The sequence below is a fragment of the Chlorocebus sabaeus genome, chromosome 17, assembly GCF_047675955.1.
Source record: "Chlorocebus sabaeus isolate Y175 chromosome 17, mChlSab1.0.hap1, whole genome shotgun sequence".
Classification (NCBI taxonomy): domain Eukaryota; kingdom Metazoa; phylum Chordata; class Mammalia; order Primates; family Cercopithecidae; genus Chlorocebus; species Chlorocebus sabaeus.
This window is the reverse complement of record NC_132920.1, coordinates 20,159,839-20,175,357: the sequence shown is the minus strand read 5'-3', so window position 1 is coordinate 20,175,357 and position 15,519 is coordinate 20,159,839. Positions and strand designations below refer to the sequence as shown.

Genomic DNA, 15,519 nt, shown 5'->3' with positions numbered 1-15,519 from the left:
TTTTTTTTGGTACTTTCATTCTTGTTGAGTTAAAGTTTACCCGGTTTCATATTTAGTTTTACTATGGTGCAAAACTTAAGTTGATGTACATGGGTTTTTTTCTGTCTACAGAAGTATTTAGAGTGTCTTTAGAAAATATATTCATCTCATTACCAGTTTTGTTAGTTTAAAAGAAGGGCAAAGTGAGGCTGTATATTAAAACAATCATTTCATCAAAATAGACAGTGGAGCTCTGTTTCATCATAATGATAAAATAAAAACTTTAGCCGAATTAAATTTAAAGGAGTTAATTGAGCAATGGATGATTCCCAAATCAAGCAGCCTCCCAAGCCGGAGTAGGCTGTGAGACTCCAGCACGGCCACGTGGTGGAAGATTTATGGACAGAAAAAGGAAAGTGAAGTACAGGAAACGGAAGTAAGGTACAGAAACAGCTGGATTGATTACAGGATGGCGTTTGCCTTGTTTGAAGAAGGTTCGAATATTTGGATACATTTGATTGGCCAAAACTCGGTGATTGACACTAGTATGTAGGTATGGTCTGTTTACACCTCCACTTGTTAAAGTTTACGATGTACAGAAGAACATTTAGGTCGAAATTAAAATATGTAAGGAGGCAACTTTAGGATAAACTTGATTTAACATTAGCAATGAATGATGAATTATGGCTGTTTCTCTTAGCTGGTTGCAATTGCAGAGAGAATCCTGAGGAAGCTAGTGGGCTATAAAACAATTTAGAAATTGACTGCTTATGACTTTTTGTGAGAGCTGAAAAACCTCTTGTATACTTGGCAACCTTCAAATGTTTGTTAGAGTAATATGTGTCTAGATTTGGTTCCCTGCTGCGAAGTTTCTAGAAGAACTGGAGAAGTTAGAAAAGAGCAAGAAAAATTGTTACAAGAACAACTAGGCTGAAAATTGCTAAACAAAAGGAAATGAACTTAAATGTCAGTGAATTGACTAAGAAAAGTCACAAGATGGTAGAGTGACCATCAGTGAAGACTGCAAAATGCTAGTTAGGCAACCGTAGATAGGGTGGGCCACTAATGCATCTCATTTCCTGAAGAGGGTCTTGAACTTGTTGGTCTTTAGAGAGCACCTTTGTTCTGTTATTTTGCAATGAACCTTCTTTACCTCAAGTGAAAGTGCCAAGGGTCTCATGGGCATTTCAAAAAGTGACATGCAGGATTTTAAAAGATTGCCATTTGCTTCATTTAGATGGAACACATTCTTAGGCGATCTTTTCTTTTCTTTCTCTCTCTCTCTCTTTTTTTTTTTTTTTGTTGTTTTTTGAGACAGAGTCTCGCTGTGTTGCCCAGGATGGAGTGCAGTGGTGTGATCTCTGCTCACTGCAACCTCTACCTCCCAGGTTCACGTGATTCTCCTGCCTCAGCCTCCCAAGTAGCTGGGATTACAGGCACCTGCCACCAGGCCTGGCTAATTTTTTTTGTATTTTTAGTAGAAATGGGGTTTTACCATGTTGACCAGGCTGGTCTCAAACTCCTGACTTCAAGTGTTCTACCTGCCTCGGACTCCCAAAGTGCTGGGATTACAGGCGTGAGCCACTGTGACCAGAGAGGTGATTTTTTAAAAATAAACTTTTAATTTTGTAATATTTTTAGATTTAAAGAAAAGTTGTAGAGATAGCCAGGTGTGGAGTGTGAACCCAAAATATCTGAGACAGGTCTCAATCAATTTAGAAAGTTGATTTTACCAAGGTTAAGGACGCACCTGTGACGCAGCCTCATGGGGTCCTGATGACATGTGCCCAAAGTAGTCGGGGTACAACTTGGTTTTATACATTTTAGGGAGACAGGAGACATCAATCAATTTGTGTAAGATGTACATTGGTTCTGTCCTAAAAGGTGGGACAACTTGAAGCAGGGGAGGGGGCTTCCAGGTCATAGGTAGATAAAAGACAAATGTTGCATTCATTTGAGTTTCTGATTAGCCTTTCACTGAATACACAATTTAGATGTGAGAGGAGCGTAGAGGAACAGTCACTTTTGCTTAGTCTGGCTTAGTGAAACCATAGGGCAGAGGAAACCATTGGATATGCATTTGTGTCACATGGGCAGAGAGATGGCCTTGAGTTCTGCTTGTCCTTTGTCCACAAGGAATTTCCTTGTGGGCAGATTGTGAGGCTGGTTTGTAGCTTTTTTATCTTTGTAGCTATCTTATTTAGGAATAAAATGGGAGGCAGGTTTACCTAATGCAGTTCCCAGCTTGACTTCCCTTTGGCTTAGTGATTTGGGGGTCCTGAAATTTACTTTCCTTTCACGGGAGGCATGTGCTTGTAAGCCCAGCTATATGGGAGGCTGAGGCAGGAGGATCCCTTGAGCTCAGGAGTTTGAGACCAGCCTAAGCAACATAGTGAGACTCTCATCTCTTTAAAAAAAAAAAAAATTGTAAAGATAGTATGGAGAGGTTTCACATACATCTTACCCTAGTTACCCCAGTGTTAACATCTTACATGACTGTGGTATATTTGTCAAAACTACAAAACCAACATTAGCATATAACCATTAAATAAACTTCAGACTTGAATTTCACCAGTTTTTCCATTAATGTCTTCTTTCTATTCTGGGATCTCATTACCTTACCTTATAATTCCCCTATGTAAAGTGTACAGTTCAGTTCTTTTTTTTTCTTTTTTAGATGGATGGAGTTTTGCTCTTGTTGTCCAGGCTGGAGTGCAATGGTGCTCTCTCAGCTCACTGCAACCTCCACCTCCTGGGTTCAAGTGATTCTCCTGCCTCAGCCTCCTGAGTAGCTGGGATTACAGACATGTGCCATCATGCCTGGTTAATTTTTGTATTTTTTAGTTGAGATGTGGTTTCATCATGTTGGCCAGGCTGGTCTCAAACTCCTGACCTCAGGTGATCCGCCTGCCTCAGCCTCCCAAATTGCTGGGATTACAGGTGTAAGCCACTGCACCTGGTCCAGTTCACTGTTTTTTAGTATATTCACAAGATTGTGACAATGGTATTGAATTTTAGAACATTTTCATCCCATCTAAAAGAACCTTGGATCATTAGTAGTCCTCCTTTCTTCCCATATTCTACCTCCCTATCCCCCCTTCTTCCTTAACCCTGGAAATCACTAATCTACTTTCTCTCACTCAGTTTGCCTCTCCTGGACATTTAATATAAATAGAATCGTACAGTGTGTGGTCTTTGTGACTGGCTTCTTACATTTCCAAGGGTCTTTGGTGATTTTTGATTGGGTGCTTATGTTCTGTTGTGCAGTATCTGTGGAAATATTTTGAGACCAGATTTAAAGTGGAATCCTTTTGATAGAATTTAGGCTTCTGCAGCTGAGGTATTCCCAATCCAGGCTCACTTAAAATGCATTTGCTGCTTTGGATTTTTGTTGACCACACAGGGCATGTGAATTTAGGCCCCCAAACTCTCATTCTCAGGGGAGGCTTTGCACTTTTTGTCCCTCTACCCAGAGACAAAGCCCAAATAAGAACACATTTGCTGTTTCCCTCTGTGGGGAGGACCTCATCCCTGTGAGGTGTCTCCCTTCAGAATTTAGGAGGGGTCCTGGCTTCTGGATAAATCTTAATTTTATGTACAACCTTCGTTCCTTCCACCTCTCACTTCTCAGCCTGCTTTGTCTCCTTTGCCCAAACTCTAGGCCACGTAGATGGGTATATACCCCAGGGAAAAATGCCAGCTCCAGGCGTGCTTGTCTCTCTGATTTTTGTTTTTTCTTGCATTTCTGGCATCTGAGGAATCTTCTTACTTTCTGACAGTTTGGTTGTGCATGAAATGATCAGTGTATCAGTATGAACTCATGTTTAGTTTAATATAGATACAGATGGTTACATATAAACATATTTATAGATCGGTGTATATTCAAGGATTTGTGCGCATGCATACGCACGCGCACACACACACGCGTGCGCAATTTCTTTCTGTGTCAACTGAGAGGTTTACAAAAGGTGACAACACCATTAGCAACAAGTACACTTAAGCCTGGATCTTGGTTTCTAAGCCCATTTTCCAGTAAAAGGATCCAGGCTTTTTGGAGAAATGCCTGATTCTAGCACTGGACCAGAATATATACAAGATGAACCTGGAACATTCTGTATGGTAGAGTGTATGGAAGAATTCCAACAGAAAAACCAAAAGTCATAAGAGTATGTCAAATGGACATAGGAGCCAACTGAAGCTGCCGTCAGTGGCCAAAGCTGCAACAGTCTGAGCAACAAAATAAAGAAGCATTCGATTATAGAAGTATAGATTAGATAGAGAAGTCTAGGCTGGCACAGTGGCTCACGCCTGTAATCCTAGCACTTTCGGAGGCCGAGACAGGCAGATCACTTGTGCCCAGGAGTTTGAGACTAGCCTGGGCATCATAGCAAAACCCCATCTCAACAAAAAATGTAAAAATTAGCCGGGCATGGTGGCATATGCCTATGGTCCCAGCTATTCAGGAGGCCATGGAGGGAGGATCCCTTGAGCCCAGGAGGCAGAGGTTCCAGTGAAGCCATGATTGAGCCACTGCTGATTCCAATGTGGGTGTCAGAGCCAGATCCTGCCTAAAAAAAAAAAAAAAAAAAAAAAGTTAGATTATAGATCTCTAAATCTATAATCTATAGGTTATAGAAATTTTGGGTTGTAATTCAAAGTATAAAATAAACATCTGTGGGTTCATACTGAAATAAATAAATGATTGAATAGGCAAATATATAGAGGAAAAAGGACAAATCTCCCTGCAGAAGAATTGCACATAATTATGTAGACACTCACCCTTAAGATGGTGGAATGTAACTCTCCACTCCTTAAATGTCAGCTGTGCATAGTGACTTCCCTCCAGAGTACAGTGTGGAAAGGGGAGTGGGGAGAATAACTTTCCAGTGGAGAAACCTGTCAGACACTACCTCAGCTGAGTGATCAAAGTCAGCATCAACAGTGGTAGCTCTGTGGATAGTGTGTTACCCTTAATATGATGTGGTGAAAATGGCACTTTATATCTGTGGTCTTCCTTGCAAAAACCTATAACCCTTAACCCCTGTCTCTGAGAAAAACATCAGACAAATCTCAGTTGACGGTTTCTACAAAATACCCGAGCAATACTCTTCATATGTAAAGGATTTTTGGTTCCTCTTGACTCTTTAGGCTCCTCACAGGTAATTTTCATGAATGAATAGTTTTTTAATAAGGAAATATTTTTATCTCCCCATAACATCAAACATCAGAGCCATACCCAAATGAAAATCTTCATGCATTTACCATTGCTCACCAAGGTAGCCTCTCATTAAGTTCCGACCTTGGAAATGCTATTCTGCCTCTCAGGTACCAGATTCAGTCTCTTCTTATTATAGAATCATTCTAAGCATATCTTGTCTAAGTCACAAGAATCCATGCAAAAATCTGCTTCTGAGAAATTGTAGTGTACCAGCTGAACAAAAGTAGACAAAACTTCAGATCCAGGTTGTGTAACCGATGTTTGGATTTCCTCCTGAGGTGTGTCCTGTGAGCTCACCTTGCTATGGTAATGGGAAAAACACTGGCATAGGACTAGGAAGAGCTGGGATCTAGGCCTGGAGCCAGTATTTATTAGGCGTGTGACCTTGGGCAAGCTATTTAAACTTTTGGAGCCGGATTCCTTATCTGCAAAATGAGCTAATCATACCTACATGAAGGGGTTGTCATGAATATCAAATGAGGTTGGGGAAGCGTGGGAAAGGTTTTAGTGCACTCTTTAGGCAACAGATAGGCGTTTTTGTTTCCTGTTATTTCCCATTGTCAGCCCCATCACATTTTTGAAGCCAGTAGAGAAAAGGCTTCATTGTTACAGCACTGAATGTCAGAAATAGACATTTTCTGTCTTGTAGGACTTTATTTCTGATGGTCTAAGTTGGACAATTGTCAGACTCCACTGAAATGTCTTGGACTTAAATGTGTTCTTGGGACTCTCTTAATGAATAGATAGGATGCCTGGGCGGTGAGGAGGGCGTGGGTGGTGTTTGGAAGGAAAGTTTGGTTTTTAGTTAGTAGCTGGAAGAGAAAGAAGAGACTCAACTTGGAGGATAACAAGGGGATGATAAAGTAACTTCTGTTACTTTAGGGCAGAAAAGATGAGGCAGAAGAAGGCAATAAGTGAGAAGTAGATGACAGATGGAAAGAAAAACATTTTTGACTATTGTAAAATGGGAGGGTGGAAATCTAATCTGAAATGCAAATAAGTTTAGTGTACCCAGGAAGTGTGAAAGAACCTTGCAAAGGAATGACTTTTTATCAGGTAAACATTAGTTCTTGTCAGTGGACTGAGAGGTTGTTAGTTTGGGTGTATTCTTAGCCACTTGAGTGCTTCATCTGTGGGAATTAAAAAAAAGAATTAGTTGTTTTCTAAAACAGATGCGAGCCACAATGTTTACTTATTTCCCAACTAGTTGGACATGTAAAAGATATAACTTCTTTCTGTCTCTTCCAATGTAAAGGAAAATACGCATAACTCCTGAAAAGGTATAGGCCACAGGTACCCATATTTGTTCTATCATATGGGAGTATTTCTACCTTCAACTTCTGGTTATAGTGCTAATATAGCTATAAAAGCTATAAATATGCCTTTTAAAATTGAGTGCTTCCTATATTATTATATTGAGCTAAATACATGGGTTATCTCATCTCTGTAATTGCCCTGTTGGGCTTGTCCAATGTGGCAAAATGACTCAGAGGACTTATTTTGCTGTTATATCTGCAGCAGGTGATAAAGGTGGCCACAGTGGTCCACTCTGTGCTGGTCAAGTCACCACTCACCCAGGTGTTCAGTGGCTTAAATCTGGGTGTTAGCTTTTAGGAGGGACACTGGCAAACTGAGGTGTAGCCGAAGGAAAGTGAGCATGAAAGTGTGGCCTTGAACCTATTTCTTATGAGAAGACATTGTTGGAGGAAGTGGGGATGTTAAGGTAGAGAAAGCCTTCAATATAATATCGTCTTAGTGTTTTCTTGCTGCTATAGCACAATGCCATGGCCTGGGTAAATTATAAACAGTAGCTGTTTATTGGGTTCAAAGTTCTAGAGACTGGGAAGTTCAAGAGCATGGTGCCAGCATTTTGACAAGGGGCATCCTAGGGTGGAAATTAGAAGGTGGAAGTGAGTGTGTGAGACAAAGAGGCACCAGGGGTTAGGCTTGCTTTATAGCAACTTATTTTCGAGATAACTAACCTGGATTTTACAGTAATGACATTAATCCATTCTGCCCTCATACGCTGTTGCATCACGGATTAAGTTTCCAATGCATGAACTTCTGAGGGACATATTCAAACCACAGCAGATATGATAGCAATTATTGGCAGTTTGAGGAGAATAATTATTCTATGTCCTTAGCAGAATTAAGCCCAATGGATGGAAACTTTAGGAAGGTAGGTTTCAACTCATCATAAAGTAGAGTTCCTTATTAATGAGAGTTGTGTAAATCAATTTTGATCACTGCTGGAGTTGATGAGTCCCCTGTCCCTCGTGGTGGTCAGGCAGAGGCTGTCTGGTAATGATCGCCATCGACAGAAACTAATTCCTGCCTGCCTGATATTCCTACCTATCTGCCCGAAGTTCTGCTTTTTATCTAGCTGCCAGTCCACAGCGGTTCTTGTTTTAGTATTAATTGACAAATAAGTGGTCTAAGCAGTGGCCTTTCTCAGTGGCACTTAAAGATAGAAAGATTCCTAAATGTGAAGCAGTAGAGGAATAGATTTAATTATGGTATACTCAAGCTATGGAATTATATGCAAGTATTATAAAAAATGAGGTCACATTGAAAAGTACTCATCATTCTGAGTGAAAAGAACAAGTGGTAGAGTAGTGTGTATTATGACCTCATGTCCCATTAAATTTAAAACGTAAAAATACTTTATCTTCCTATCTATGTAGTTCTGAAATGGCAGTCATTAAAATAAAGACAGAGGTTATGTTGACCGTGACACTCTCAATCACCTGGCTTACTGGGGAGGGTAGAGAAGACTTTTACTTTTTAAGTTTTACATTTATATTTTTTAAACAAGCATAGTATTTTCATATTGAAAAACTTAGAGCGGCCAGGTACAGTGGCTTATGCCTGTAATCCCAGAACTTTGGGAGGCTGTGGCAGGTGAATCATGAGGTCAGGAGATCAAGACCAGCCTGACCAACATAGTGGAAACCCATCTCTACTAAAAATACAAAAATTAGCTGGGCATGGTGGCAGGTGCCTGTAGTCCCAGCTACTTGGGAGGCTGAGGCAGGAGAATTGCTTGAACCCAGGAGGTGGAGGTTGCAGTGAGCCGAGATTGTGTCACGGCACTGAAGCCTGGGTAACAGAGCGAGACTCTCTTGAAAAAGGTAGAAAAGAAAAGAAAAACAAAAAACAAAACTTAGAGCTTTCACTATAGCCAGGATATAGAATCAATGTTAGTGTCCATCAGCAGGTAAATGAAGGAAATGCAATATATAAATAGTGGAATACTACTTAGCCTTACAAAGAAGAAAATCCCGCCCTTTAGTACAACATAGATGAACCTGGGGGACATTATGCTAAGTGAAATAAACGGGACACAGGTAGACAAATGCCATATGATCTCACTAGGGAGTGGAGTCTTAAAAGGTTGATCTCACAGAAGCAGAGAGTAGAGTGATGGTTACCAGGAACTGGGGTTTGGAAGGTGAGTGGGGAGATGTTCCTCAAAGGGTATAAAATTTCAGCTAGACAGGAAGAATAAGTTCAAGTGATCTATTGTACAACATGGTGATGATAGGTAAAATAATAATGTGTTGTATTCTTGAAAATTGCTACTTGGGTATAGTGGTACATGCCTGTAATCCCAGCTATTTGGGAAGCTGAAGCAGGAAGATCACTTGGGCCCAGGAGCTCAAGGCTATAGTGTGTTATGATCGCACCTGTGAATAGCCACTGCACTCCAGCCTGGGCAACATAGTGAGACCCTGCCTCTTAAAAACAAAATTACTTAGAAAGTAGATTTTAAGTGTTCTCACCACAAATAAATGATGTGTGTGAGGTAATACATATGGCAGTTAGCTCGATTAAGCCATTCCACAATGTGTGTGTATTTCAAAACGTTTTTTATTCAACTGAAGAATAAGTGAAAATGTTAAAATTAATTTATCCCAATTTATCCTTCAGAAGGAGCCAGGTGGATGGAAATGATCAAATGGTAGATGAGTCTCAAAATGTCCTAAGGACCTAAGGCATTCTTAGGGGTGCAAAATGTCCATAGTTTATAGCACTGATTCTGAAAACAGTGATCACCATCAGGATCTTCTGGGCAGCTCTTAAACACATGGGTTCCTGGGCTCTGTCTGTGATCTTTCTTAGTTGGAATTTTCTAAGAATTCCAAGACTCTGAGGGAATATAAAGAAGGAATCTATCCCTCAAGAACTGTGAGGGGGGAAAGGAAGAAACTGGTCAGGCATGCATTTAGGATGGGTCCTTAGTTGAGTTCTTTCAAACAAAAGAACAATGTGCAGGCACAGATAAGGGAACTCGCACAGGGGGCTTGCCTTAGACATGCCCACAGCCACACAGATAAGAAAAACTACACAGGTGACTTGCCCAGACATACCCACAATGGAAATTTCCATCCCCTCCTACATGTGCAGTAAGGGGAACAAAGCAATATGGAGTAACTCAAGCTAAGGGCCTGCATGTGCATTAGGAGAATGGCATGGAGCTACCAGAAATTCACACCTTATGCAAATGAGACACCCAGCCCTCATCAGTTTCATATAGAAGGCTTTGCATTCAACTGTAAAAATGACAACCCTCTTCTGGGCCCTCTGTCTGCGGCAGAGAGCTTTCTTCTTTCGCTTATTAAACTTTCGCTCCAACCTCACCCTTTGTGTCCACACTCCTTAATTCTCTTGGTCGTGAGACAAAGAACTCCAGGTAATACCTCAGAATGAGAAACTACTACACTGTGGTGCATTGGTGAGACTGTAACAGAACTACCTGGGATATGCTGAGGGTCTTTAGGAGGAAGCAGGATTTTCTAGGGTGTAAGTATGCTGTGTATGGTATGGTTTGTCTGAGCATTTACTCCTTTAGGGACTTGTTCTAAATTTTTGCTCATGTGGGAATTTTGTGTCTCCCATGATGATTAGGCAGCTTGCTATTTCTAAGGCCAAGCCAGCTTTTGTGTGTGTATGCTTTGTGTTATTTAGCATTCTTAGCCTGCAGTTTCTTGTCTCTACAAAGACTGAGGCATCTCTGAATACCCTCTAATCCTTCTCGTTAGGTGCCCTTGTAGTTCCTAGGGTTGCCTCTTACACATGATCCATATAGTGCAATAACTTTACTTTTAAATGTAGGTAGAAAACCTACGCTCTCTTACACTTCTTCTCTCTCTTTTTTTGAGACAAGGTCTTGCCCTGTCACTTAGTGCAGTGGGGAAATCTTGGCTCACTGCAGCCTTGACCTCCTGGGGTCAAGCAATCCTCCTGCCTCAGCCTCCCACGTAGCTGGGATTACAGGCATGTGCCATCACACCCAGCTAATTTTTGTATTTTTTGTGGAGATGGGGTTTCACCCTGTTGCCCAGGCTGGTCTCAAACTCCTGGCCTCAAGTGATCCTTCTGCCTTGGCCTCCCAAAGTGCTGGTATTACAGGTATGCACCACCGGCCTCCTTCCCTTCTTGACCTGACCATAGGCATTATTCTTTTTTTGACTTATTCTTTCATATTAATGAATCCAGGGGTCTACCACTTATTGGTGTGATGCTCTTTTCCTCCTTCTCTTCTTTGTTGAAAATTGAGCTAGCTGAATCTTTTCTGGTTTTGTAAATGATTTTAAATTTGTAAAACTAGAATTTGAAACTATTTTCAGTGGGAAAGTGGGAAGGAGAAGGTGAACTCTCTGAAACCACAGCAGAGATTTGCCCTGAGGCACACTTCCCATGAACACCCCCCGTGTGCATTAGTTGCATGTGGAGGGGCCATTTAGATGCTTGTGCAGGATGTGTTGTATTTATTTTGTATGGAATTTTAAGAATTATCCTAATAATAATCCTTTTCCCTCCCTCACTTGCAGATGAGACCTAGACTCAAGATTAGATTTATGTGCCCAAGGCAAAACTGATTGGCACCAAAGCCCATGCTCTTTCCAAGATGGCATGCTTGCTACTTTACTCATCCTTCAGAATCAGTAAATGTGGTACAGTATGGAGGCTAGACATCTGAATTCGTTTAGTGCCAGTGGAGTTGTTGGTCAGCGTTTAAACATTCCAGGCAGTTTAGGAATCCTGTCTCATGTCTTTGGGAGGACTTTAATATCTGAACGAGCAAGTCATGGTAGTCAAAGATGTTTTAACAGAATAAACATAAAAGGTTATTTTTATCCCAATATGTTTAACTTTGCAATAAACATTTCCACCTAACTTGGTAAATTTGTTTCATTAACCATGTTTATAGGCTGCAGGTTTTGCTTAAAGCTCAAAGGCCCAGGTGCCCACAGCTTATGCTTTGCTTTCTCCATGTCAGAGTGTAGAACCTGTTAAATTAACTAGAAATTGATCATTGAGCCTGACCCAAGTCTCTGTGGTTTTTCCTCTGAATTTCTGGTTAGTTTATTTACTTTCAGAAGTACGTGTTTTCTCTCTCATGTAGTGGTCCTAAGTCCCAGACCCAGATACAGTTTTTACCGCTTTACATTGCCACAGGTGTACCTTTGATAAAATATTCCCCTATGTGCTACTTCTTCAAAGACTCCCCCAGGACTCTGCCCCAAAGTGACGGCATTTCAGGCTGGCCTTGTTGGGGACCCTCTGGATTCAGAGACCCACTAGCTCCAGGGAAGAACTTGCTAGTCCACTTGGTTCAAGGCAACAGTTTCTTCTCCATTCTATGTAAGAGCTCACTGTAGCTTTAAACTCCTAGACTCAAGCAATCCTCCCACCTCAGCCTCCTGAGTAGCTGGGACTTGAGTCATGTGTCACTGTGCCCAGCTAATTAAAATTTTTTTTTTGTAGAGGTGGGATCTCACTATGCTGCCCAGGCTAATCTCAAACTCCAGGCTTCAAGCGATCCTCCCACCTCAGCCTCCCAAAGTGCTGGGATTATGGGTGTGAGCCACTATGCCTGCCCTCACACAGATGAATAAAACTTGTTCTTGTCTTCAGAGAACTCAAATTTAGCTAGAACACACACACACACACACACACACACACACACACACACACACACAGCAGTTATAATGTTAGGTATGCATAGGTAGTATAGAGGTGGTACAGAGGTAGTTCAAGGCAGACAACTAGCCCAGCATGTGTGTGTGCTCAGGGGTTGGGGACAGGAGGGTAAGGATGAGGGGAAGGTTTCCTAAAAGGGGGAGGGAGGTAGGGAGTAGAGGGAGAATGATAAGATGATGGCAGGGTTCCATTCTGTAGAGAATGAGGGTATACATAAAGGGCTTTCAGCCTGGGAGAGGCACAGCTGGATTTGTGTCCTTCATGGTTCAATTTGGTGGAGGATGGTTGGGGAGGGACACGCTAATTGCTCACCACAAAATCTGGGGCTTATAGACACACAGGGGCTTGTCATCCTTCAAGGGATTGAGGCGTAGCCTGAGCCTTGACTTAGTGACTAGGATCCACTTCCAAGGGTCATTGTCCATCCCTTGCCCACCTGTCTGCCAGTGTGGGCTTCCAGTGTGGGCTACACACTAGATAATCACCCTCTGTTCTCTGTCTACCTGCTGTGACATGACATTACTTTAGTGTCCCGTCCTCCACCTGGCCCCCCTTACCAACTCCGTCTGCATGGGGATGAGGGATTTTGCCAACCTTGGTACTAGCTTTGCCAGCCAGGCTGGACTTCCACGTCAGCACTGGCATCTGGGGGGTTCCCCACATACCCTCCCCTCATGGGTGGGCCTGATGCAGGTGCCTGCCTCTTCCTACCCCTCTTGCTTTGAGTTCCTGTCCAAAGACTCCATGCATTGTTAAAATACTGTTAAATTTAAATGGAAGAGTGACATGGTTTGTCTGTGTCCCCACCAAATCTCCACTTGAATTGTATTTCCCAGAATTCCCATGTGTTATGTGAGGGACCCAGGGGGAGGTAATTGAATCATGGGGGTCGGTCTTTCCTATGCTATTATCATGATAGTGAATAAGTCTCACGAGATCTGATGGGTTTATCAGGGGTTTCCACTGTTTCTTCTTCCTCATTTTTCTCTTGCTGCCACGATGTAACAAGTGCCTTTCGCCTCCTGCCATGATTCTGAGGCCTCCCCAGCCATGTGGAGCCGTAAGTCCAATTCAGCCTCTTTGTCTTCCCAGTCCTGGGTATGTCTTTATCAGCAGTGTGAAAACAGACTAATACAAAGAGGTATCAATGACATCTTGGGGTTGGCAAGCCTTTTGGGCAGGGTGTTGCCAGCAGCAATACTTTTGTGCAGTCACAACTGTTCTGTGTACTGTCCTTAGCTTTGCTAAGTGATCTGATTTTTTGTTGGTGAACTTACATTTGGCAGGGCTTAGAGATGGATGCCAACCAGACGGAATGCCATTTTATCCATTTCCTTTGACTTATACAGCTAATAAACAGGATGAAAATACTGATGTTGGATAGCCATTGCTTTTATATCCTATCTAGGAGACTTTCCTGGCAAATTCAAAGTATAATCAGAAGCAAAGGGAGTTAGCTGGGTGGACATTATAGTCATGGTGGTTGAGCCAAGCTGGTCAGCTGGACCCAGGTGTGTCGTGTGGCTGTACCTGGCTCAGCTGGTTGTGGCACCTGCTCACCTATAGAGGGCTGGGAACATCCTCACATAGTCTTAGTAAACTTATTTTTTTGGTTTGTTTTAGTAGAATCCTTGCAGACTTCTCCTTTCTGTAAACACATTTTTTTTTTTTTTCCAGGTAGATCATACCATGGATTATGTTACAGTTTATTTTAGTTACTTTCCAGCCTGGAGGACAGGGCAGTCTGCCAGGTGCCTTCAGTGAGAGAGTCATGAAGGGGAGGTGACGCAGAGGACAGGGAGCTCTCTGTGGCTACAGGTTGGCCTCTCTGGAGAGGAGTGGGAGATCAGGCTAGGGGATCTTCACTGTCTGAAGAGCACTTTATATTACTTGTTCTTTTTATGCATGTACTGTCAATCCTTTCCATTGTGTTTTCTGAAACTGTGTCTATCTGTGAAAACTTCCCTGTCATCTCCCATAGTTATAATAATGGTTGGGGTTTGAGAGTTCCATTGTCACCCCCTCCTATGAGTTGACAATCAATCGGAAAACACACACAGGTGCCAGTCAGGGTTCCAGATATCAACTTTGATGTGGAGAAAGCTAAAATGGAGGTGTCAGTATGGACCTGGGTTAAGGGAGGAGCTCCTGCAACCTGAATGATGCTTTGCTGTGGTTGGAGCAGCTGCACAGTATCACAGGGGTTTGGCTCACTGAGGGTAGGAGGAAGGGGCAAGGGGCAGTCTGTGGGCTGGCAGCTTAGGAAACAGGCCAGAGAACAGACCCAACACATTGTTCCCCTGGGAGAAAGGGTCTCCCAGAGTCACTCATTCCTTTCCCTTGGACAGACTGAGGGAGAGAATAGAGGAAGGTCTCTTCCAAGTGTTCTGAAAATGAGACATCCTCAATTCTATGTGGACCCAGGAGGAAAGATTAGCAGTCTGTTAGATGTTGCTATGGTCTGAATGTTTGTGTCCTTCCAAAATTCATATGTTGAAACCTAATTTCTAATGCAATAATATTAAGAGGTAGGCCTTTGGAGTGGGAAATGTGTTTTTATAAGAGACTGGAGGGAGCTTGTTTGGCCCTTCTGCTGTGTAAGGACACGTAGAAGGTGGCGTTTATGAGGAATGGGTCCTCATCCAGACACCAATCTGCTTGCTCTTGGACTTCCCAACCTCCAGATCCATGAGCAATACATGTCTGTTGTTTATAAATTACCTAGTCTAAGGTATTTTGTTATAGCAGCCTGAACGGACTAAGACAATGTCAAATACTTTCCATGCATTACTCAGATTCTCCTAACAACTCTGGAAATAGGCATTAGACACCTATTTTATAACGAAGGAATTTGAGAAATTTATCCAGGGTGACCCAGGCACCTACGCAGGTTACCCTGTGATCTCTGTAGATGAGCGGGGATTTAAACCACAATTGTTCCAACTCCAGAGCCCAGGCTCTTGCATCCCATAGTGTTGTCTATGAGAAGTTCTGTGTGCTGGTAGCCCTTCCTTAAATTTACTATAGATGTAAAATAATCTCTCATTATTCATTATTCAGAGGCACTAAATTATAAACATATATACCCTGCCCTTTCATAGTGCTGTATACTGGGAAACACAGTCTCTACTTAGAATGATCCCTCCCTCATCATCTGGTCTTCATGCAGGCGTGCACCCTCCCCTTGGGATGCCCACAGGGTGTGTGTTTCACATGTGTGAGCACTGAAGCCACCTTATGTGTAAGTGGTCTGCTGTGCTTGTTTTACTTCTTTCTTTAGAAGGTGGATAGCAAAGCTTCTGCCATTTTTGTAAGCACAGTACGGTGTAGCACAG

The 15,519-nt window shown here is 42.3% G+C and overlaps 1 protein-coding gene across 2 annotated transcripts in view; it reads left to right on the top strand.

Annotated features, from left to right (window-relative positions):
• MBOAT1 (membrane bound glycerophospholipid O-acyltransferase 1) overlaps window positions 1-15,519 on the top strand; it is a 107,770-nt gene that overhangs the window by 13,235 nt on the left and 79,016 nt on the right. The gene's annotated exons all lie outside the window — the stretch shown is intronic.